Source organism: Ambystoma mexicanum, chromosome 6p, assembly GCF_040938575.1.
Source record: "Ambystoma mexicanum isolate Mex_15411 chromosome 6p, UKY_AmexF1_1, whole genome shotgun sequence".
NCBI classification, from domain to species: domain Eukaryota; kingdom Metazoa; phylum Chordata; class Amphibia; order Caudata; family Ambystomatidae; genus Ambystoma; species Ambystoma mexicanum.
Genome location: NC_090935.1, coordinates 1,446,431,882 through 1,446,456,307, shown reverse-complemented (window position 1 = coordinate 1,446,456,307; position 24,426 = coordinate 1,446,431,882).

Genomic DNA, 24,426 nt, shown 5'->3' with positions numbered 1-24,426 from the left:
ATGCTCTTATCTTCAAGGGCAAGCCCCCTTCCTTTGTTGCCCTTTCGCGGGCTTCTTATCATGTTTGGCTGGCTTCCTGCCCCCTCGCCCTTACCCAGGGGGGAGGAAGGAGGACGCTGCCATGTTATCAGGGTACCTCCTCTAGGGTTTCACCCGTCGTCACCTCCAGTCGGTATTCACAGTACATGCCAGAATATCTGAATGCGTTGGTTGGGTGAATGATTGAAGCTGCCGCCAATCACTGAGTGGCCAGTATCCTCCTCTACACACACAAACCCCCCCCCCCCCAAACCCCAGGAGCAGGAAGCCCACCAGTAATCATATTTCTGCAATTTCATTTGAAGTCTCTTCTGTTGTAAGGCAGCACTTGTTTGCTGCCGCTCTGCTGAACTCTCTCTATGTCTGTACATGGCCCAGCTCTATCCTGAGAAGTCTGCTGGGCCCAGCATGAAGGGAGGGGCACTGAACTGGGCCAGGCTGCCTGCAGACCAAGCTGTGAATGTACACAGATATGCAGAGAATTCCCTGGTTTTGTAGTGAAAAAAGAAGGCACAACCAAGGCAGAATAAAACGCTGTGCAACACATGATCTCCAGTAAACACACAGCACCACTTTCAAACACGCATTGCAAAAAGATACAAAAATACATTTTAACATCAAGTCTGGTTGTTAAAATGTTTATTGCAGTCCACTAGACAGATAACAGAAGCGTATTGAAATGTACAAGTGAGCTGTTCCCTTGGCACTGCCTTTGCGAGTCGCGACCAAAGACAATGGCAGGGGTCTCAAGAGTATTGCCATGTGTCGCAACTGCGACCTCTGGTGCCTCCAAATTGACAGCCCAGCTGTAGTCCTTACTCTGAAGCTCCCTGCATCCCACATCACAGAAACCGGAGCAAGCTGTTGCTGTGCTTGCACAGCAGGATTCACATGTTTCTTAATAAGCAGTAGTGCCACAGCGCCACCTACTGGACAAAAGAGAACTAATGTGCTGTCTGCGTAAATGATGCAAGGGAACATTTAAATGTGGCATATTGTGTACAGGATTTACTTGTGTAAAAGGGCAAACTATGTCCCTTATCTGGAGGGATACCTGCACCCCAAGACATTCGACTACAGACTACCAATGTTGCAGCCTGCCCCCTATTGAGAGTGCACTGTGTCATACCAGTCTGTCCTCTGAAGTTTGCCCTGGATGTACCTAGTTCCCCAGAACCTCTGTGGTAGTTCTCTGGGTAGTGGGGGAACATGTTCTCCTCCTGTCTGGCAACTATAGCTCACCTTCTCCAAACTCCTCAGAAAGGAATGGCTCGCTCCTCCCCAATAACTCTCTCTAGAGGATGGGAACTCACCTTCCAACTCTCCCTCTAGATAATACCAAGCCTTCTTCCAGCCTCCTTAGTACTTATCCTCCAACCTCAATAACTCTTTCTCCAGATAGTACATTCTCCTTTTAACCTCATCAATACTCTTCCTCCACCCCTCAATGACTCCCTCCAGACAGTATCCAATCTCCTTTGAACCTCCTCAATAGCCTTCTCCAGATGATAGCCACCCTCTTTACAACATCCACAATAGCTATTTCTCCATATGGTACACAGTCTCCTTTTAACCTCCTCAATACTCTTCCTCCACCCCTCAATGACTCTCTCCAGACAGTATCCAATCTCCTTTCAACCTCCTCAATAGCCTTCTCCAGGTGATAGCCACCCTCTTTACAACATCCACAATAACTCTTTCTCAGGATGGCTTTCAATCTCCTTCTAACCTCCATCTCTCCTCCCAATACATATCTATCTTGCCAGTCTCCCCCAAACCCCTTCCTCCAGCTCCTTCTCAGACACCTCACACTCTTTGACTATTCCAGCTGGCTTTTATAGTCTGGGCTCTCCTCCTCTTGGGTGGTGCTTAGGGACATGGATTGCACCTGTGCAGTGTTGGCTGAATTGCCCCTTTGCAGTGCTGGCTGGACTGCTCCTTGATTGGGGCATTTGCCGGTGGTTATGTGGTTTCAAAGAGGGTTGGCCTGAGTTTACATTAAGGCCTGCCACCATCTTGGATTCCAAAACGGCACTGGACATGTGTGAGGCATCCTTTTTTTCTCCCCCATGTACCCCCGTTTATTTTGCCAGCTTTGAACAGTGTCCTTATGTTTTCCAGCCTGTGAATCTAAATTCAGAAAAGCATTTGGCGAGCACAGGAAGCTGTTCAAAGTTAATGTAACCCTCCAGTCGCAGGGAAATTTCAAGTGTGTACGCCCTGTGATGCTAGTGGTATCAGAACAACAGTGCTTGTTTTGTCCTTCACTGGAAGGACCCTTTCTGGGAAAGAGGGAGCGATATTGCATGTGACCGTTTTCTGCCTAGTGACGGTGACTAAGAGATTCCCCCGCCAGGCAAGTAAAAATGAGGCTAGTTTTTGTAATCCACACCTCTTTGCATATATTAACTAATTTGAAGTAAATTGTGTTTTTTTACTTTAAAGTCCCCTTCAGATTAACGAGTAAATATTTCGGAGCTCCGTCCTGTATTACTGATCTGCTGGTACCACTTACCCTAATAAATCCAAATGTGCGGGTGCGAGCAGAAGGCTGCGTCATATGTGTCTGCTATTTCCTAAATTTTGGAAAGAATATTTTTACTCACAATTTTTTGGGGTTGGAAGTAAAAGTAGCTAGTACACTTACCTGTAGTGCTGGTTTCAAAAATGAAACGTTCTTATTGCATGATTTAATGAAGCTCCGGTGTTATATACTGTATTTGGAAAATAATAGTTTTTTTTTTAACAATGTTCAGTAGTGGCCTGTGCAAACTGGGTTTCTTCTAATTCAAACCCTTCCAGGCAAGGAATGTCTAGTTCTGATTACAAGGCATGCGCACATTAAAAGATGGATGGAAAAGGCTCAAGTGTTTTGAAACATTCTTGGCGTGGCTCAAAAACATAAGGCTCTGAAGTGCTTGACCCATTGTTTTGCATTCAGGTGGCAAGTAGGAGATACCTAGATACGTTCCCCGCTGTGGTAAATGAAGAGTAATTTAAGTTTCCCTAGGCAGAATGTGTCATAGAACAAAATTCAGAGGCACCCAGAACAAATGGCAATAGCATATCCCACTGGGAAGTCCCCGAAAGCCCAGTTTGCCTCATGAAGTGTACTGTAGAATGCCCCACAAAACATCTGGTCTCCAGTTCTTCTCACAAGCCTACAGATGAACGGTGTAAGCAACAACACAACGAATTGAATTGAATAGAATAAATACAGGCAACATTCTGACAAAAGCTAAATGTTTAATAACTAGGCAGATAAAAGTAAAATATTACGTACAAAAGGAAACCTGTGCATTTATAATTTGTACAGTTTGAGCAAACGTGCACAAAGTACATGGAGGAGGACTGCTCTATCATGTTCAGTAACATCCCTGCATAAAAGAATTCCAAGTGAAAGGATGCTTCATGCTCTAAAATAGTGTAGGCAAACGTGTGGTGATTTGGTTTGCTGCAGTGGGGCAGCAAATAGGGGTTCACAAGGTATGCCTAAGTGTTTCCATCAGTTATCCACAGTGCTGGGTCTCAACCTCTGTGTAATCTGCTTAATGGAATTCCCAGCTCCTTAATGCCCCCATAAGATACCTACTGGCACGCATGCATTAAAGAGGAAACTGTACTGTTTCTAATTAAAATATCCAAAGCTCATAGAAGTTCTCTGGCAGGCATTGCATACAGTAGGTTCCATCCCGACTTGCACAAGGGTGTCAGTGAATGGCGTCTTTAATAGAATTGTGCTGGTTTCTAACCTGTGGCACAAGTTAGCAGTCAATCCATAGTAGCTCTGTGCCTGACTGTATGCTCCCCAATACACATATTGGCTCCATTCGCCCCTTTACGAAAATCACAACATATTCTTGGCCACAGGGATGACTTATAGCTTTCCCATATTCATGCCACAAAAACATCCATCCATTTTTAGTGACTCTTACAGGATGAATGCCAACTGTTCCAGACCCATCAAAATATAACTGTCCCACAAATAAACCATTGACTAAGCCAAGCCAACTGGTAATGCACTGAGATCTAAGCACATGCTTGTCGATGGTTTAGGAAAAGACTACATTCTCGTCTTTCTTGTATGTCTTTTGGTGATATTCAGCGTACATTAACTTAGATGCAGGGTTTGCTCACTTCAACAGATATCAACGGAAGCAGTTGACCATATTTAACTTTAACAAATGTCCATGCCCAAGTGGTGCTGAAAAAGAGTAGTGTGGAGGCCAGTTGGCTGGTTATTAGCGAGTAAATCTGCATTTACCATGTACAGTTCCTGAAAGCAGTATTAGATTTGTGATCTAACCTTTTTTTTTTTAAAGTTGTGTTGGAGAGTACCAAAAAAGGCATCTGCAGATCAAGCAGAACGATAGCTAGACCAGCAGGCGATGCACCCAAAAAAGGCATTGCAATCCTTATGAAATAAAACATATGTTAGCACACAACAAGAATCACAACACCTTTCTTGACTTTCATGTGAAGTTATTTTGTTCTAAACAGGATAAGGGCAAATGTTTGACAGGTGTCTACTTTCGATGGCTAATATTAGTGCCTACTTTGACCCTGCGCAGTGAAGAAGTAGAGTAAAATACATTATTTCATTTTCCACAATGTTGATTGTCTGGAAGGCTGTATTGCAATAAAGAAAAAGGTCTCGTATTTTTCAATGTGGTTTAGTCAAAGATTAAAATAATGGTGAAAAGCAGCTCTTCCTCCATCTTGGAATTTACAGCACAACGGGCGTGACTGTTTTATCATTAAATAACATCAGTGAGTGACATAAAACGCTTCACCGAGCATGCACAAAAACTCAGTGAGCATTTACAAGTCTTCAGGCCGAGATCAAATTGTAAAGGTACTTTGAAACTTCAAGAATATATATCTTATATAAGAGTTCAAGGTCAGCCCAGTATAATTCTGATACAATTATCACCCTCTACATGCCCTGATATCAATATATCCAAGCTCTGTGCGTCTTTTCTGTGCCTATCACAATAGTAAGGTATTTCTAGAACATGGCTCATTTCTTTCCTTCTCATTTGGCCACCGTGTTGTTTGTGGTGGCTTGTTTTTAATGCAACTGAAGAGAATGGCTTTGGAAAAAGTTGCTCTGTAGGGCGACACCTCACAATCCCTTACATACATATCAGTGCTGGATTGGCCATATAATGCTGTGTCTTCAAGCATAGGATAAGATTAAGGATGTCACAGGTCACTGGATCCGGACGGTAATAAAGCCTAACCGTCACCATCAACAGTGTGAATAGAAGAGACTCCAGGACTCAGCGCCATCAAAGATGTGTGTATGTTTAATTATATCACATATTCACACTTCTTGAACAAAAGCCCATAAACGATAACATGTTTCGGCTCTGCTGAGCCTTTTTCAAATGCGGGCTACATACAATTTCACAGCAAATCATCAGAAGTGTGTTACATAGTTTAGCAAAATTATGTATGATTTCAACACAAACATAATAACAGTATAAAACCAATTATGAAATTATATTGCGTAGGCATTATTCCATCATGCCGCAATACGAGTGTACACATCACAATAAAAATAAAAATAAAATGATAAGAGGACAGAAAAACAAGGATTGGTGAGAGGGAGGATTCAAGGGTGTGGAGAAAAACACATTATGTATGCACATTATTCCAAAATCAAAGACATGAAAAAACAGAACAGAGGGGAGAAAAATTGAAAACATAAACAATAACTTGGTTCAAGGGTAATTGGTCCATGACGGTCAACTGTCTGACATATTATCCCAATGATATTTCGAGCAGGTATGCTTACCCTTAATGGCTTGTAATAAATCCATAGGACTGTTGTCCCTGTAGTAATAACTGTGTATAATCCCCAATAGAAAGTCTGAAATCAAGTTAATATAGGATCAGATCTCTGGTGATATGGATATCGGCTGGACACTAATTCTTAAAGTGAAAGTAGATAACCACTCTCCTCTGTGACATACGTACTAAGCATTGCAATTCAACTTGTTTCTTATTCCAAAAGTGTCCATGCACTATAACTAAAATCCCTCATTAAGTGCGTTAGGCTAAGTAGAAACCCCAACCCCAAGCTAATATAGTGTCAAATCACACATCGAATCCTAAAACCATGTTGGATTACATGTTAATAAAAACCAACATTATTACCATACTACGCTCTACCTAGACCGTTGGATGCATGCGGTCCATCGAGAGTTGCTCACGCTTACCTGATTCCTACGGACTGAAAAATAACACGCGTCGGCAGAGATACAGCGCCGTCTGCGTCCACCATTTTGATAACTAAGTTGTACACAGTGGCGATGGCAACGTGTGAAGCGTCACCATGGTGATCCATGTCTGACGGCACGTTGCGAAACGTCCGCCGTGATTCAAGCAATTATGACTGCCATCGTGTGTTCGAAGGCCGCCATTGCTAAATGGTTCTTACGCCCATAAAACATGCCTTACTACCTTTCAGGTCTCTTGGAGATTCTGCTTTGATGATCAGTTTTTAACAAAAAATAAGAATTAGCTTTTCCCAGAATTATTTTTGTGTGTAGGTACATAAAATTCCCGTTGTATTAAAGTCTTAATACGTGCTCTCACCCAATCATGACATGTCATGAAACTAGCAAGTATCCTTTGTTAATAACTAAGTGGAAATACATTACAATGAGACTACTACTAATTGCACCTATTATGTTGCACTTCCGACAAACGAAAAACCTCTCTAAAACTGGGCGGTACTACAGGTACTTCGGGACTGTGTTAGAATGGAAAGGTAGTAAGGCATGTTTTATGGGCATAAGAACCATTTAGAACCATTTAACAATGGCGGCCTTCGAACACACAATGGCAGTCATAATTGCTCGAATCACGGCGGACGTTTCGCAACGTGCCGTCAGACACGGATCACCATGCCGACGCTTCACACGTTGCCATGGCTACTGTGTACAACTTAGTTATCAAAATGGTGGACGCAGACGGCGCTGTATCTCTGCCGGCGCGTGTGATTTTTCAGTCCGTAGGAATCAGGTAAGCGTGAGCAACTCTCGATGGACCACTTGCATCCAACGGTCTAGGTAGAGCGTAGTATGGTAATAATGTTGGTTTTTACTAACATGTAATCCAACATGGTTTTAGGATTCGATGTGTGATTTGACACTATATTAGCTTGGTGTTGGGGTTTCTACTTAGCCTAACGCACTTAATGAGGGATTTTAGTTATAGTGCATGGACACTTTTGGAATAAGAAACAAGTTGAATTGCAATGCTTAGTACGTATGTCACATAGGAGAGTGGTTATCTACTTTCACTTTAAGAATTAGTGTCCAGCCGATATCCATATCACCAGAGATCTGATCCTATATTAACTTGATTTCAGACTTTCTATTGGGGATTATACACAGTTATTACTACAGGGACAACAGTCCTATGGATTTATTAGACGCCATTAAGGGTACCTGCTCGAAATATCATTGGGATAATATGTCGGTCAGTTGACCGTCATGGACCAATTACCCTTGAACCAAGTTATTGATTATGTTTTCAATTTTTCTCCCCTCTGTTCTGTTTTTTCATGTCTTTGATTTTGGAATAATGTGCATACATAATGTGTTTTTCTCCACACCCTTGAATCCTCCCTCTCACCAATCCTTGTTTTTCTGTCCTCTTATCATTTTATTTTTATTTTTATTGTGATGTGTACATTCGTATTGCGGCATGATGGAATAATGCCTACGCAATATGATTTCATAATTGGTTTTAAACTGTTATTATGTTTGTGTTGAAATCGTACATCATTTTGCTAAACTATGCAACACACTTCTGATGATTTGCTGTGAAATTGTATGTATCCCAGATTTTAAAAAGGCTCAGCAGAGCCGAAACATGTTATCGTTTATGGGCTTTTGTTCAAGAAGTGTGAATATGTGATATAATTAAACATACACACATCTTTGATGGCGCTGAGTCCTGGAGTCTCTTCTATTTTACATTGTTTTTAATGCATGCTGTGAATTGTGGGGGGTCTTCTCCTGCTGCCTTCACTTCTGTGCGTTATCTGGTGCCTGGTGACATCTTCTTTTCGATTTAAAGGCATGGTCTAGTAAAAAATGTTATTGTCCCTACGGGTCGGCCATGTTTTTTTAAGCCTAAGTGGCTCGATTTTAGAAAACGTTCCTATGGACCTTACCCGAGTTTTCGTCCATTAAACGCACGCGAAAACAAGCACCAGGGAGCCGCCATTTTCTGATAATCCTATCTTTTCCCCCATCGCCCTGGCTGACCTGCTTTTGCAGCACTAAATCAATTCCCGCGCCCCTGAGCCTGTCATCAGCAGACTCTTACCGCCCATTTCCCAATGCCAAAGCACGTCTCGTGTCAAGATTCGCTGCGCTTCAGCTAATGACGTGTCGCCATGGAAATGGCAGGACGCCTCTTTCCTCAATAAGTATAAACAGACCGTTTCACAACACACAGCAGCAGATTTTCGATTCCATTCCTCTCTCTGTGTTACTTTGAGTATTCTGTGACTCGTTTCAGTGCTCTGGTCAGCTACCTTCGCCGCTTGTAGCCCGTGTGAACACCTGTACCATCTCGGTAAATTATTTTACTCTGTTTACCACACAATGGCTACAATAATGCCCTACATGTACGAGCCCGAGTATACCGAGGAGGAACTACTGGAAAGGGAAGCACGCGAAAACGATGGGGATTCGGGCGGCAGTTGGCAGGACGAATCAACAGATGAAGAGCCTGGGCCTAGTCAAATGGACGGCGTCTCCACCTGGTGCACATGCAATCGGTCCAAGCTAATGCCAACTGAGGACGAGAACTGCTGCTGCCGAGAAAACTCGGGATGCCTGGCCTACATTTCGGAAGGCGAGCCACGACCGCAATGCATCACCGAGCTGCCAGACTTCAGGGCAGCCTGCCTCACACGGGGCGTGTTGAGAATAATGATGGTGCTTATGCACGAACTTCGCGCAACTGTTCGTCCGCGTAATTCGAGTAACGAGTAAGTATACTCTGCTTGTCATGCCACTCCTATTTCATGATCTTCTACTGTATCCAAAATTACATCTACATATCATTGTAACGCATGTAAGTCGTTCAATAGTGTGCATTGTCTAGATAGCATTTGTCCGTGCAGAATGCCATTAGTTACAAGAATTGTCATTGACAACAAACGTTTATTAAACTTATCTTGGTCATTTAAAAACAGTTTGTTTCATTCCTTTTCACAGGTGGTACAGGCTGGTGGCCTATCGTTCCTTTACATGGTGGCTCCACGGGAGGCTTGGACACCGTGTTCGAAGAGTGATACCCGCCTGTGCCGTTCGTGCCATTAGAGAAACGTTCCCGAGTTACAGCGGTCAGTACAGGGGATTTTCTCTCGCTGTGCTGCAACCTGACCTGTATAATCTTTAAAGTCTTGTATTTTTGTGTCATGAAAATAAGATACAAAATAAAACACCACATATATTTTAACAACGTTTGTTTCAATTTTTTAAATGAATCAAGTGTGTCTCCATTCAAGGATGGACGTCAGACATCTGTGCTCCGAATGGGTGAAGGTCTGGTCGCTGTGAAGCACGGTGGTCACTATCTATCTAAGCTAACATAACATATTCTCGATAATGCATGCACTAAATAACACTTGTTCAAAGTCTTTCAGTAGGTTATGTCTCTATAAATGTCACACATATATCTATACTAACAATTACCATTGGATTATACAGGCCTTAGGGTCTTGACCACTATAATACACCGGTTGAAGTGTGGGTCTGTGCTCACAAGAATCTCCGGTATGTGGCATTTGTTATTGATAAGCAACGATATACTATCATTGATATAAAGGCGATATACTATATATTGATATATAGGCGGTTCGCGCCAGTGGATGAGCGCTGGCATGGGGGGCTGTCAGGGGTGCGAAAGACCAAGGTGCCAAACTACATGTACACTTTAAAAGGTGTCCCACGCCAAGGGGCCATCGGTCACATGGCCTCCTCAGACCCCGTGTCTCCAGCCATGCCTCCCCTTGAAGCAGGCCGCCCCCCTGCAATCCACATAAGTGTGTCTCCATTCAGCAGTCTTCCTGTGCCTTATCTGCACACCCCAGGCCATCCATCCCACCCCCCTGTATCAAAGGCGGTTCGCGCCGGTGGATGCGCGCTGGCATGGGGGGCTGTCAGTGGCGCGAAAGGTCAAGGTGCCAAACTACATGTACACTTCAAAAGGTGTCCCACGCCAAGGGGCCATCGGTCACATGCCCTCCTCAGACCCCGTGTCTCCAGCCAGGCCTCCCCTTGAAGCAGGCCGCCCCCCTAATACCACGACATACATACGTCATTCATTCACAAACACACCCCAGTTTCTAATACTTTAAAAACCACTCGATATGTCTCATGAGAACATCTTTGTGCTTTGCAAGTCAACTCCTGAACGTGCTACCTGGGAACCACTGAGATCTATGCTAATCTGCTCGTTGTCGTGCTATCCGTGAACTTCTGTGACCGCTTCGAGCATACCCATCAGTGCGCTACCTGTGGCCATCCACCTATTCTCCCGCAACATACTGCTCTGCTTGCTGAATCCAACTGTTTGTTGGTCAAGGTAAGGTCATGTATCCTGGTCATATTTCGCCGATTTTTAAATTTCTATCTATTTGCGAGTAGAGTACCCAATAGTGCTATGTTCATTGGTCTCATTGCTATTGACTTGAATTTCCATTGCTATGCTATCAATAGATCAATTTAATTTCATCTGTGTCAATTGTCATCGAATTGCATCCTTCGGGGGTCCAGTCTATGATGTAAGCATGTTTCCTTCTCGTGCAATACAGAACATCCAAGGGTTGAGTCACATGTTCAGTTTTTAGTCACATCATTTATACAGTTATGCAACTTATGCAAATACTAAGCCGCACATAATGAACTGGTATCGTTCCTGCGACCAAAACAAACGTTGCATTGATCATTGTATGATTCATTTACTTTTGTATCAAATCTTTATTCTTGAAGATTGTATAATAATGTCGATATTTACTTTTCAGATTTATCAACAATGCCTGCCTGTTCGATTAGCGGTTGCCCTTCGAAGACCCATGCGAAATCTGAAGGCACTACAATGCATGTATTCCCGAAAACTGTTGATCGAATAAGAGAATGGGTCAGACATTGTGGATATCCACTGGATGAGCTGGAAAGTAGAGTCCAACAAGTCTTACAGGACAAGAGGGGTGATCGATACCGCATCTGCAACCGGCACTTTTCCTTGGACATGTACACAACATCTTGGGTAACAAAGAAGAATGAACGGCGAACGACACGGAAATTGCTCGAAAACGCTATTCCCACTCTATTCGTCCACATTCCGCCACCGGTGAGTCAAGTGTCCGGATTTAGCTTTAGGCCTTGCGGTAGTGTGCAGGTATCCAAACGGATTAATTGATATTGTAGGTGTTCTATCCCTTGTAATAATTTCAATATTGATATGATTGTATAGTTTTTTGAATAATGACATTTACCAATATATTCTTTTTCGATTTCATAACCCACAAACGCAATGTATATATATGGGAACAGGGAACTGTGCTGTATTGAGCATTTTACAAGTATTCTGTCGCCTGACATGGCTATTTTTAATATTGGCATTTCATTATCAATCATTAATTTACCTTTGCAACTTCTTGACTATCCCTTGAATCTGAAGCAAGAACATTCTACATCCTTGACGTGGTCGCAGTTATCAACCACTTCTAGCGCGTATCAGGTAACCTTACTATGCTAATCCGCTACAGACCTGTTTTATGCATGTCAAGTAATATTTTTATTTTATCGTGTAATCATTTTACCGAATGTTTGGTTAGTGCTTTCCAATTGGTATACACCTTAGTTATCGTCCACTGGTGTTTGTTTTCGGTTATAATTAGTGTTATCCATACTAATGCAAGTACTGTCTTTCAGGGAGATGCTGAAGCGTCCGCCACATCTACAACATTTCTAGATGTTCTTCAACAGCAGGAGGCATGGATACTGACAGCTCCATCGAGCGTCATCATCAGAGCTGGAATTCTTGTCGTTTGATTGTTCTACACAATGTTTCATTCGTGGTTAGCCGTTGATATGTACCAGTGCTGTCGACCCCAGGTGTGTGTTATGTTTTCACTATTGTAATCCTCACTAATGCAAGTACTATGTTTCAGGCAGTTGATGGAGCGTCAACCCCTGCACTTGATGTAGAGCCTGACATTCAAGAAATTCCAGGGGAAGTGGAAGCGGGACCATGCGTATACCAATCGGCGCAACAACTTTCGGAAGTGCGCACTACATTTGCAACATCCATAGATATTCCTCAGCAGCACGAGGTATGGATAATGACAGCTCCATCATGTGTGATCATATAACGTGATTCCATTTGCTATACTTTCTTCCCTATTAACGCAAGTGCTGTGTTTCAGGGAGACGACAAAGCTTCCACTACAATCACAACATCCAATTTAGATGATGCAGATGTAAATAAATTGGAGAAATAAGTCGATGAAATGTGATCATATTTAGATTTTCCTTGATTCTTTTAGACAATGCATCATTTGTGGTTATCTCTTTATATGTACCTGTGCGTTCGACCCCAAGTGTGTGTTATGTTTCCAATATTGAAAACCATACTAATCCAAGTACTGTGTTTCAGGGAGACGACGGAGCTTCCACCACAATCACAACATCTCATTTAGATGATGCAGATGTAAAAGAATCGTTGAAATAAGTCGATGAAATGTGATCATATTTGGATTTTCCTTGATTCTTTTGGACAATGCATCATTTGTGGTTATCTCTTTATATGTACCTGTGCCGTCGACCCCAAGTGTGTGTTGTGTTTCCAATATTGAAAAGCATACTAATGCAAGTACTGTGTTTCAGGGAGATGCGGATGCCTCCTCTCCAAACCAACCATTCATGGCAGTCCATGCAGAGCCAGAGGTAACGATACTGACAGTTCCATCGAAATAGATCATCATTGGTCGAATATTTGTCGTTTGATTGTTGCACACAATGTTTAAATTGTGTTTGGCTATTGAGATGTACCTGTGTGTTCGTCCTCACGTGTGTTTTATGCTAACAATATTTTGATACATAGTAATGAAAGTACTATGTTTCAGGGAGACGATGGAGCCTCATTCCGTGCTGTCGATGCGGATACAGAAAATATAGTCGTTGCAGCGCAAGAGGAAGGGAGGACATGCGGAAACGAATCGGAGCTACAGCGTGCAGATGTTGAAGGTCGAGTCAAAAAAGTTGCAAAGAAAAAAAATCAAAAAAAGGTTAGTTACAAACAGTTCATAACTTTAAAAAAATGTTTGTGCTGGGGACTATTTTATGTTTTTTTCCAGTCAATTCTACTACACTCCATCTTGTGTTTAAACTGAACATCCCTTTTCCAATCTCTCCTACAGTTACCCGTGGGTGTCAGAACTATACACACACAGACAGTGAAGCGAATGAGAGATGCGGCTTGCCAGACCGTGTACACTATGGAGGAACTATTAATTGAGGCGAGGCGTGTTCAGGCTCAAGATGCTCATGTCCAATGGCCAGAACATGAATTAACTGGGTTTGGAGACTACAGCAAAGTTGCATTGGACCATAGCTACAGTGCGACCCCACCACCACAAGAAGATGTTATTGAGTGTATTGAAGATAGCTCTGAAGTAGTTGCAGATCAATTTACACAATCTACACCCGCCAAAAATTTGCCACCAAAAAACCTGTCGACATTGTTGTGTTCTCCCATCAATGTTGAAGTAATAGATGTCGAAATGACAGAGAATGAACCAGCCGCAGCATCCATAGACGCATCAGAACTTGATATCAGTGATATTACTTTCCAATGTGTTGAAATCTCCACAACGTCACAGGCCGAAACAACGTTGACGCAGGATGACAGTCTAATGAAAGAGAGCAAATACATTGTATTCGACAGTTGTTTGATGGAAATTATACGTATGCTGAAATGTGTGCATTCCATTAGAAGGAAAGTATGTGGGAAGCCATTGATTAATGTGACTCATCAAATAAAAGGCAGTAACGTCAAAATTAATGCCGCCTGTAGATTAAATCATAGGTTCTCATGGTCTGCACAACCGATGCTGGGGAAACTGCCAGCAGGCAATCTACTGTGTGCAGCTGCATCACTTTTTAGTGGCTCCAGTTTTAGAAAGTTAGAGGCTTTCTTTCAGTTTGTGGGACTCCATTTCATTTCTAAAGCGCTGTACTACATATACCAACATGATTATCTGTTTCCGGCCATTAGTGATGCTTGGAAAATAAAATTGAACAATTGTCTCTAGCAAGTACATTCGAAGGCAAACGATTCAGGGTAGCCGGCGATGGACAGTGCGACAGCCCTGGATTTTCTGCCAAGTACTGCACCTACCACTTTCAGGACATGGATAGTAAGAAAATTGTGAGTTCGGTGGTCGTGCAGGTAACACAATGTACATCGTCAGTGGCCATGGAGAAACTAGTATTTATAAAATCAGTGGAATATCTACAATCAAGGGGAATGCACATCGACCTCATAGCCACGGATATACATGTTTCAATTGCCAAGACAATGAGAGAGCAGTTCCCACATATTAAACATCAATTTGACGTATGGCATCTTGCTAAATCAATCAATAAGAAAATCTCGGCTGCAGGGAAAAAAAAAGGTTTTGAAAGTATTTTGCAGTGGTCACATTCTATCACCAACCATCTTTGGTGGAGCTCAAAAACTTGTGAGGGGTCAGTGGAAATACTACTTGAAAAATGGCCGTCACTGATGCACCACTGTACCAACGTTCACCGCTGGACAGCAAATGAACATTTCCACCAATGTGAACATGGCCCTTTGTCCCCAGAGGAGGCACGGAAGAAGAAGTGGTTGATTCCATCTTCACCGACACACAAAGCCATTGTGAAGATTGTTGTGAGAGAACTGACAGAATTCTGTCACACAGGAGATTTGGAGGTGTTCCACAATATGTGCCTAAAGTACAGGCCAAAGCGCTTGCATTTTAGCTTTCGGGGCATGAGACATCGCACTCTACTAGCGGTCTTGGCCCATAACAGCAATGTCGGACGTGAACAATCTAGGACTAGGGGTAAAGTAAGGATGCCTCGCTACACTAAGGTGTTTTCAAAACGAAGTAAGCAATGGGTGATCAAACCAGTCTATGATGAAATGCAGTTCGACTTTGTGAAAGGCCTTGTTTTTGCTGTGTTAGAGAAGCACAGATATGGAATTTTGGACGTTTCTGTGCAGAGCAGTGATCCATTGCCACCGAACATTGCGACTGTGCCATGCCCACCCGAAGCACAGCTGATTGTGAAGTACAAATCCCGGTTTAAATAATTGCAATACGATTGTCTTTTTGTAAATAAATGTTACTGTAAAGTGTACCTGTAAACCTAACCCCTACCTTCATCATCATGGGTGGAGAACAAGCTGGGTGTCATCTTTAAATTCTCTCTATTCACCTCACATATGTGTATGTATATATTTTTCTCATGTCTCATCTCATGTAAATGTAAATGCTGCGCACTGTTAACGGAGGGCAGGCTTGCGCATTGCAAATAATAAAACAAACAAACAAACAATAAATCTCACTTTTAACTCAACTCCTGTGGTACTTTATACTTTCCCTGACCTTCCGCAAAAAATTAAATGTCTCAATCTGGGCTGCAAAGCTCGCAGACAACAGGGACAAAATTGGGGCACTTAGAACGCGCCAGCCAATCGGGCCGTGGCATTTGGGAGAGAAGCCAGTTCGCATTTGCACATTGAGGCGCACTACATAGACGGATTCTAAACTTCAAGTTCGCACAGATGCCTATACTACGTGATGTTGCAAATAAAGAATGCGAAGGACAGCGGCTTTGATTTTCAGCTCGCGCCCAGATGATGCCCACAAGTCGCACTGGAAGTATAAGGGTCTATTGTTTTTTGACCTTGAGACAGGGACCATGCCGAAAGAACTACATTTGAAGGGAGTGCGCAATAACGTAAGAGACGATAAGGCAGAAAATTCAGAAACTAGACCGAGTTTCATTTTAATTCAGTATACGAAAAATCGTTGTCAAGAGCACGGTCCGTTTTACAGACTGCATTACGAAGAGACACAATGGAAATTTCAAATATAATGTAAGTAAATCTTTACACGCTTTTATACCGGAATGAAGATTTAATGAATGGATGCATGAATAAATGAATGAATGAAGAGCTAGGAAAAGCAAGTAAAACGTGTTCGTAGTGGGCACATGGGCATGCAAGTCCACTGGTCTCACCGATCTCGGTCCTTGGCCCAGCCACTTTTCCCTGCACTGCCTACCTGCAGTACGGGACTGTCTCTGTATCCTTCAGCCCCTTCTTCCGGCATTTACCTTGCACTTGCCACCAGCTGGCCCTATTATTTAATTTGTATTCAACTAACCATGTACAGCCCTTCCCCATGCGCGATCAGAAAGACACCTGGCCTAGTAGGATCGTTATCTGTCTGCCCTTGTTCCCACCTGCCTCGTCACGCCTAGAAACACTTGAGTATAGGCGCGTTACAAATGCCATATCATATATCATATCATTCCTCACGCATGTAGACTAACTGTCGTTTATCATTGTGTGTTTGCCTCGATTTATCGCGTTACTTTTCGCATTGATTTTAGAGACGAACATACTCCATTGAACTATCCTTGCAAGCAAATAGTTTCTGATCGGCCGTAATAAATAAAATGAGTAATATTAATGAAGTTCGGCTAGCGAGACTAATTATAATTTTTTTGTTTTCATAACAGGTATTTGATCCCATTCTGCCACTGCCATCTGTTTGAGACACCGGCGGATGGATTCATCAGCAGACACCTGCAGCTTCGTGTCAACAACTGGAGCACGATCACCATATTATGGGACGATCGCCAAGGGCCCACATGCCCTTACGCTGTACTAGTGGCTAGAAGCAACATATCAACCTTTAGGCTGGACTAGTGCCTAGTTGATGGAACAGCCTTGCGGTTCACCGTGCTTCCAAAGTGATTCTTTTAACGAAAATGAACAACCTGTGTACCATAAAGGAACAGCGCGTGACTCAAGATGAAACAGAACAGTTATTGCGGATACAGATAAAAGAAAATAAATGGCTTTCGGAGTTCATATGGCAATTGCTGAATATTCTCTAAACAGTGAATGTCAAATAAATGTACTTTACCAAATGTACCGTGTTGCTGTTTCATTTTAAAGTACAGTTTCATATTCCGAATTGTGGCGCGCTGTGTTGTGAGTTGATCTGTGTTGGTTTCCGGGTTCTGTGTGGAGTCACGCAGAAGACGACTGTGCGCGTTTGCCTACGCAGCACAGTAAAGTCACGGAGCGAGGCGGGGAATATGAATGTTTTGATAATGTCAGGCTCAGGGGCGGGGGAGTTGATTTAGTGCCGCAAAAGCAGGTCAGCCAGGGCGATGGGGGAAAAGATAGGATTATCAGAAAATGGCGGCTCCCTGGTGCTTGTTTTCGCGTGCGTTTAATGGACGAAAACTCGGGTAAGGTCCATAGGAAAGTTATCTAAAATCGAGCCACTTAGACTTAAAAAAACATGGCCGACCCGTAGGGACAATAACATTTTTTACTAGACCATGCCTTTAAGCTTTTTCCACATTCGGTGCACAGATAAGGTCTCACTGCCATATAGATTTTCTGATGTCTCACGAGATTTCCCTTCCGACTGAAGCTTTTCTCACAATGATTGCAACTATAAGGTCCTCCTCAGTCATGTGTTTTTCGATGTTCACTAAGATCCTGATTAGTCCAGTAGCTTTTCTCACAGTGTCTACATTGAAATGGTCTTGAGAACTGTTGCTTGTTTGATTTGCTCACAGGCGACTTTGAATTCTTCACATTTCTCTCATTCGGTTTATTTGACCAGTCTATTTTTGGGGTTCTCTGATGTATTTTTAAATGTGCTGAATTTGTTACAGTGCTTTCACTTGCATCAGTTTTCTCGTGGCCCATTGTCTTATATCTTGCTGCCAATAACTGAGTTCTCAAATGTGTTCCCTTTGCAAAGTTGTGAGGAACATTTGCTTTACGTTGTACTAATAAACCTGTTTGCAAGTGTACCTTTTGTGTACAATTCATAGAACTTCTAACATTCTTTCTTGTCCTTATCCTTCCATCACCTGTTGGAATAAATGCAATCAGATGATTAGCTTTTCCCATGTAAAATAGAAACACAAGTACGACTGTCCGCATCCCCTCCCGATCACAGAGCCTTTTGTTGCCATGCTTTATATTAGTGATGTTCCACTGTTGGGTAGAGGGAGAGTCACTAGGGTGAGTTATGCAGGCTGTGCTTTGCTAGTAGTAATGCAGCATTCTCTTATGATTTGAAGGGTTGGTGCTTTAAAGAAGTAGGGAGCAGAGTTAATCTAGTTATGAATTCCAAAGTAACATAGGCCCACCCTTCCTTACTGCTAAAGGATTCCAGGTCCCCCTTGGAGACATGACACACATGTGGGTAAGAAGGGTGCGGCCTGAATTACAGTTAATCTGCTCCATATGATGAGATGAAGAGTTGGGACTGCCTGGGCAGAGGGGCATCCACTCAGCGAATTTGTGACATCCTCCACTGTCCGAGGGTTTCTGGGCTGTCTAGAGTGTATATGATTGTTAAGGCAAGAGATAGCGAGAGTAATGAGTGAGGAAAATGACAGAGAGAGAGAGAGATAGTACGTGACTGCTGATCTTAATTAAATAACTGACCAAAATGTATATTAGCATCGGCATACAACTGTATCTGTGTCACAATAGCGGCCGCGTTCTTGTCAGTAGCCTTGTTATAGTTCTGTGAAAGAGTTATCATAAGGCGACAGGCAGAAACGTCTTAAGTGGTGGCAAATCAGGACACGTACCCGGGCTGCTACATGTATAAAACAACAGAATGTCCACAGTGCGCTGGCCCTGTTAAAAATCAGTATTTAACTCCTGCTCCGCAGCTAGGCTGTGCCACCAGCCAGGCCAGGTCACTGTAGGACCAGAACAACAAAGCCAGGCACGGGTGGGCTACGTTGAGCTTAAATTCACTCACATCATTGGCAACCTGCCATGTCCACCGGGCCCATGCGCCCAGTGCCTATCACCCCTCCTGGCCTGTATTGCCCCCACCTCTCTGAGCTGCCAGTCAGTGCACAAACTGGGCAAAGGGCAGGCTGCAGCAGCGCAGTCATCTGTCAGTGCTCTTGTGTGGTGCGGGCAGGCCATCGAACCACCACCTCCCAGCTTCCCCATGTTTCTGCTCGCCCTACAGATGTAAGTTTGAAAAAGCCCACTACCCATTTTACCCTGCCCCTACCATACTTACGGTTGATGCTCAGCCACACTCTAGAGAGCTTCCTTGTGATGTTGATGAAATGAGTACCCACTGCATTGGGTAATAACAGCGATATCTGTCTAGGGAGTGGCAAAGTCCACGAGCTACTTAAATAGTTCCCTGGACGTGGTATGTATATAGAGGCTTCCCCCCAACTCACCCTTGGCCGGGCGTTCCTCTTTTCCCCAGGGCCGCACCTGCACAATTACATCCTTGGAATGACCAGTGTGGCGCAGGCGGCTGCTCACAGTATGCCCTTAAATGCAAACACTACAAAGGGACAAACAGTCTCAAAGGGGACTGCAGATAGTACAGGTAGAACATACACCCCTAAAGTCTCATCAGACCATGGGTTGAGTTTGCCGAAATGAACTCCCCCATCTATGCCTCCCGTGGATGTAAATGGAACCTGAGGATGGGGCCGCAGACATGCCATTGGGCAGTGTGTCCCTTCTCTAACTGCAGAAGGTTGGCTGTTCATTATACAATGTACAGGTTCACAGAGGAGCTGCTTATTCTTATTGAGAGCTCTTTCACACATGGAACATTCTGCTATAAAGGGGGGCACTGGGAGTATCTGCAGGAGAACCCGGCTGCTAAAAGCAAACAAAAATAAAAGCCAGCATTGAGTATGTCTAGATCAGACCCAATCAGGAAGCCCTAAATGGGAATCTGTTAAAATGGCATTTAACACCTTCATGTTCGTATTTGCACATTATGCATTGTACCAAAGTGAATGTGTGCGTTAAAATGACTAAAATCATGCGACTTTCGCACAGGATGTGTGTGTTTAAGCCTGAAAGTAGTATAACTAATAGGGCAGTTTGGAGAGAGCTCAAGATGAGCATGTCAGGCCTGAAGAAATTAACCAGTCCTGGCTTTCAGGGGCCGTCGTAGTGCATTCTGGAACATGTAGTCCTGCATTTTACAATGTGTACAAGAATGCTAAATGTCATTCGCTAATAATATCAGGACTCAAAGAAACTGATTTGAGAATTCTGTTCATCAGATTGTTTTTAGAAACAAGACTGTGGCTGAAGTACTGATGTTAGGTGAAAAAACGTGTATAATGGTTAAACCAAATTAGAGGTTTTAGCAGGGTTTAGACTTTTTCTGATTCACCTTCACGACAACGCACTTGCACAACATACAGGTGACTTGCGCCCCGTTTTTGGGGAAGCATGTACCTTGGACGATGCCTTTTTTGGTGTACTGTTACAATGGAAAAATTATAGCAGTCAAGAATACTAGATTGCATATCACTCGTGCACACTCACCTCTGGTGAACACTTTGCAATGCTAGAAAAAAAAACATTTCACCATCAAGGAGACATTTTGAAATGGAGACACTATTTGCAAGGTGGGCCCGGCCCAGCAGAAATGTGCATTGCATTGATCACAGCCATCTGCAGCATTTACATGAATTGATATTGATATGTAACAGCCGTCTTTCGGTACGAGTTCACGATCACAAACATACTAGGCCCGGACAACAAGGCTGAAGGCTTGTCCCATGCTGTGGTACCTGAGCGGAAGCACATGGAAGTCGGGCCACTGCAATTCATTCCCAAGACTTTCTAACCGCACTTCTTCCTTACTCGAAGCGAATACAGCAGACTCCCACCATGCCGGTGCTACTGAAAACACCTAATGCCTTCAGAAGGGACGGTTTGTTGTTCCATCTAAACAGGCTCTATCTAGCCAAAGAAGACCCAAGGAAAGCAGCACGCTCTAGATTGCACGATTCCTGGATTGCCCGGCACCAAAGAAGTAAAGCTAAGCAGGAACTCCTCACCATGCAAATCTGTTAGCCTATAATAATGGCCAAACATTCAGCTACAGATCATCGCCCTATTTGTTTCACTTATGGAATCCACCCTACACTCCTGCCCTTCCCACCTGCTGGTACAATCTCGTAAGCCCGTGAAATGACGTTTTGCACTTTACCAAAGAGACAAAAAAAAGTGCAGGTCGACAGGAGGCAAATGCCTGAATTTACGAGCATAATGGGTGACACCCTGCAATCTGTCACAAATGCTGGCACCACAATATTTGGGCTCGTTATGCATTAATCAAAGTATCTTGCGTATCTACTGTTACAGGTTGCCTGGTGAATCAATCCTGTTTTTCACGTCCCCTCTTCGAATCAGCATATCCCAGAAGCCTAGGATTAAAACGAAAACAAGCCAGCCTCAACCTTGGCACTTGCATTGACTTTGGAAGATCCACCCTGGAGGGCCTCAGAGAAGGAGCTAGGGGGAAAGCATTGGCCATGGGTGCTACTAACTAGAGGCAGATGTGTAGAAAAACACAGGCTGTGCCCCCTTCACGTATGCTCAATGCTATGCTCTCCCTGCATTACCACCGAGACTACCAAATGCGAGGAACTGCCTCGCTCAAAACCGCCAACTATTTCTGCAACACAGAGAATGCACGATCCACGTCTCAAGACATCTTTTGCTTGCCCAATGGTGTTCCTCCTGGCCGACTTTCCCTTCGTCTGCCACCTTGTCTTCTTGTCTTTCTGTACGCTTAACCGCAGTTTGGTCTTCCTTCTAATTCATGTCTCCTTCACATTCTTATGGCAGTTTCCTATCCTCAAGTTGTTGCTACCAACCAGCCTAGCTGTTTTCCCACCACCCAGCTATGGCTAGCTGTTTTACTCTCACCCAGCTAGCAACTACTGATTAGCAGCTGTGTATATCTGCTAGTTTGCAGCACCCAACAAATAGCATTGCACTGTTACTATATCCTGTCAATCAGGGGGTGCTGGACCGTGATGCAGACAACCAGAACCAAGTCCCCTCAGCATTGCTCTAATCTTGCTGGGACAAGTTGGGGCACTGTCTATGCACCATCAACCTCATCTGAGCAAGTAGCACAAAAGATACCGTGAAGATCGCCAGACGAACAACCACCAGGAATGCAGGCACGTAACACCAGCATAAAGCATAGCGCAATACAAAGATTGTTGAGTGTGATGCATCCTTGCCAGTCTTCCTTGTAGACAACATACCAATGGTTCACACATTTGCTAGCTCCAAAAGTGGAAACCTTTGATCAGTCTGTCCAGACATTTGAGACCACAATGTACACTCCTCCCTACCAACAGTAGCTGCTGTGGGTTCTGAATACCACCAGAACCACCAGGGGGCGCAGAAGCTCGGTAGCCTGAACCGGCGCCTCCTCACTCCAGGCTGAATCATTCTGAAATAAAACAGTTTTAACTGCAATTCTGCTCCTTACCTTTCTCTGTTCCTGTTCCTCATCTACTGGGGTTCCTCCGACGGCAATCCCAACCGGAATCGGATCTGCCTTGTGTTGTTTTCGGATCGAGCCTTGGGGCGGCCTCCCCCTGCTCTACCATCGGACCGGCCCCTGCAGGGTCCTTCCTGCTTTGCGGACGTCCAGAACAGTGGTCCTCCCCTCCTGCCGTGACTCATCTGCATCTGCTGCAACTCTTGGGACCTCCCTTCAGCTCTCACCCATCCTGGGTCCTGACAGGCACGGGACAGCTCTGTGTGCCTCCACACTGCCTCCGGTGCACTCTGCCCCTTCACCGACTCTCTGTATCCTGGTGAGTCTGCAGCAGTCCGTGGAGCCGGCATCTTGACTTGTCTGCCGCAGCCCCTGGGACCTCCCTTCAGCTTTCACCCTTCCTGCGTCCCGACAGAGACGAGACGGCTCTACGTGCCTCCACACCGGCTCCAGGGCATTCCGCCTCTACACCGGCTCTCTGAGTCCTGGCGGGATTGCAGCGATCCGGGGTGCCGCCATCTTGATTTTAGCCCGCCTCCTCCACTCCTACTTGCTCAAGAGCGGGTTCAGCCTCCCTCGTTCACTGGCTCCAGCCCTGCTCCTATGGTGTTCACCCAGTTTATGGCTCTCTGTGTCCTGGAGAATCTGCATCAGTCCAGGGAGCCGGCATCTTGACTTGTCTGCTTCAGCCTTGGGACCTCCCTTCAGCTTTCACCCTTCCTGTGTCCCGACGGGGACGAGACGGCTCTACGTGACTTCACGCCGGCTCCAGGGCACTCTGCCTCCACACTGTCTCTGTATCTTGATTTTGCCCGCCTCCTCCACTCCTCCTTGCTCAAGAGCGGGTTCAGCCTCCTCGTTCTCCGGCTCCACCCCTGCTCCTACAGTGCTCCCCCAGTTTGTGGCAAATCGAGACAGCAGATTGTCCTTTCTGTCTCCTCGGTTCACTCGTTGTAACGCTCACCTGATTCCCACGGAGGCACTGGTCTAGGCAGGAAGGTGTCTGTGACTCGAAAGGTGATGTGCAGGACTCGGTTGGCTTCTGGGGCTGAGCCTCTTCGCACTGTGTGTCGAACTCGAAGGGTGAGATTTCTGCAGGTGCGAGAATATGGGGGTTAATGATCTGGGCAGTTGAGTGTCTCTCTCTCTCTCTCTCTCTCTCTCTATTCCCAGCTTCCCCGTAGAATCCCCCAGGTCAACGTGCTCACCTTAGATAGGTGAATGCTGAGCTCTCCATCTGCGTCTGGTGCAGGGTGCCGTTGCCAGTTCCTTCACTGGGTAAAACGTAGGCCTCTTAACATCAGAGGATCGCTACCGCCGTTAACTGCACGAGCGGTGAGTTTCCGGACACCTTTTGTCCTTAAAGTCTTTAGGTGCGAGGGCACTTTTATGTAGATCAGGGTTTGGTATAATGCTTTCTCCTATTTGTTTTGCAGGGCTCTGGAGACAGAAGATGGTGTGAAGGGAGCCGAAGCTGGAACCAGAGCCTTGGAATGGGAATGAAGCGCTTGGAAATGCGTGAGTAAATGCAAGCGCTCTAACTGTTTCTTTTCTCTTGCAGCTGCGGGTTCGTGCTGAAGAGATGCTGGAAAACGCCGGAGTATTTGCAGGCGTCCTATTATGGCGAGCGCGATGGGCGTAAGTAAATACCTGTCTAATGTCTCTCCTTTTGTCTTTCAGGTCCGGATTGCAGCGTTGGAGACCCAGAGTGCCGGTAAGAAATAACTATG